Here is a 2,430-nt window from a genome sequence, read left to right on the forward strand (position 1 = left end):
TTACGACCTATAAAACTTTAATTCAATCTGGTTGATGTTGATGCATAAAATTGAAACAGTCTCTTTCGTTCGCATTGGTGCAACAATTTTGCACCATTGCAATGCATTAAAAAGATATGAGTGTCCATAAAATGTTTATTTCTTCTTTATACTGGAAGCGGAATGCACATTAGGGCGGTTGAAAAAATGAATGCCTAATCTCCCATACCTTTTTATAATCCTTAAGCTAAATATGCTGTTCCACTCAAGAAAAGTGAAAATTTCTGCGCAAGAAATGGTCAAGAAATTTTCTCCAGTGAGCTCCATTTGAATTGGCATTTCTCGTACTGAGATCAAAGAAAAATGCTTTTCTTGAGCATTTCTTGCAAGAAATTTCCCACGCATCGAGATAGGCGATTACTTTTTTGTTGAAGTGCATACTTCGCTTTACCATAAAAATAGTATTCTGTGAAATTTTCGGTAATGATTTAAAAGTGGCCCAAAGACGATGTAGGTTTATTACTAAGTACTATGGAGAAATTTCTAGAAATTTTCAAATACGAAAGTACTATAATGTAATCTTATCACCTCAAACTGAAAACTCGTTCTTTAAACTATAATAAAGGTAGTTGTTGAAGAGAGCAATTTAATTCGACAGATTGGAGAAGACATATCTCGCGTTCAGTATCATAAGGGCGTAACTGCAGTGTTCGATTTCTCTTCATCGATTTTCTCTTTAGCTAATTATTTGGCAGGGCAAATGTTTTCGACTGTTGTTTTTGATTCAGTAGAAACCACTCATCGTCTTTCGTCGGGAAATACTCCGGATCCTTCTTCTTCTTTCTGGCATTACGTCCCAACTGGGACAAAGCCTGCTTCTCAGCTTAGTGTTCTTATGAGCACTTCCACAGTTATTAACTGAGAGCTTTCTTTGCCGATTGACCATTTTTGCATGTGCATATCGTATGGCAGGTACGAAGATACTCTATGCCCTGGGAATCGAAAACAATTCCATTGCGAAAAGATTCTTGACCAGCGGGATTCGAACCCACGACCCTCAGCATGGTCTTGCTGAATAGCTGCACGTTTATCACTACGGCTATTTGGGCCCCTCACCGGATATCGATTGCATTTCGTGTACTAATCCAAAGAGAAAGTCGATGAAGAGAGAAATCGATCACTGCAGATACGCCTGTATGATACTCAACGCGAGATATTCACGATTGTTTGCTATTATTTAGCTTCATATGGGATTATAGCGCTGCAACTTCTTCAGTAATATCAAACAAAATTAGCTCAAAAAGGAGTGGTTTCTTCAGCAACATTTTTGATTATGATTTAACAAAAGAAGTTTCCACTGTGAGACGATAAGTTTACAGTACTAGAGAACATTTCTCAAAAATGCTTCCATATAAACCTACATCGTGGTTGTGAGAATGATAAATAAGATATAGAAGATTGTATTTCCATCTTTTTTTTTAAATTTTGCACCGCCCTAATGCACATGCTCAATGCTCATATTGGACCTACGTTTGTTGGTAACAAATCATTAGCTGATTCTGCACAGCAAATCGAAAGATAGCACTATGTAGAACTTGCGTACGTTTTCCAACGATGCTTAGAGGAGGTGATAATGAAGATATAAATTCAGTAAGTAAATAATGTAAATAATTGGAGGTCTACGAACATTTTTTTAAGTATCTATAAACCGGTATAGTATACTAATGCTCATCATACCATTTGGGCAGCTTAAATATTAATTGGAGAGGCTCCAGTATGATCGAACACTAAAGTATGCTATAGTACAGATCTTGAATGGTAATAATATAATAATATAAGCAACCGGCCATTGAAAATCCACAGGACTTGGAGGATGATGCCGTTAGTAATACAACGTAATATATTAAGTCTTTGAAGAAGCTTGTCCTCTGCGGTCTTCGAAGACTTCAAAGAGACTCCTTGGAGTAATTCTAATCTGAGCTGATTCAGGAAAAATGTAGAAACATTTGGAACTAACGCCGTTTAATTGGATCCAGAGTCGTTTAAGTCGGTACGATTATAAACAATTCTAATCCACTTCTTGGGTGTCATTTAGGTCCCATAACAATTATGAGTAGTGTGTGCTTTCGATACTATTGCATGCTCCTGTGGGGTGAGCGACGGAATAAAGACCAACCGCCGCTCAATCAAGGATGAAGGGTCAATTGGTAAACTCGTTACATGCTTTTTTTTTCTCAAATCTGTAAAATATATACTACCGCACATTTATTCGTTACAACGGTGGGACGTAAATATGATTTTTCAACAAACTATGAATGGTTCGTCACTGTGAGTGTCGGCATAAACTCTTATTCATAAATTATTTATGTTTTATTTATTCTTTTCATAACACCCCTTTCCTTTTACCTGTATTTGTATAATTAAACATCTTTGAATGGTTCGACACTATAA

The sequence above is a fragment of the Aedes aegypti genome, chromosome 3, assembly GCF_002204515.2.
Source record: "Aedes aegypti strain LVP_AGWG chromosome 3, AaegL5.0 Primary Assembly, whole genome shotgun sequence".
Taxonomy (NCBI): Eukaryota; Metazoa; Arthropoda; class Insecta; order Diptera; family Culicidae; genus Aedes; species Aedes aegypti.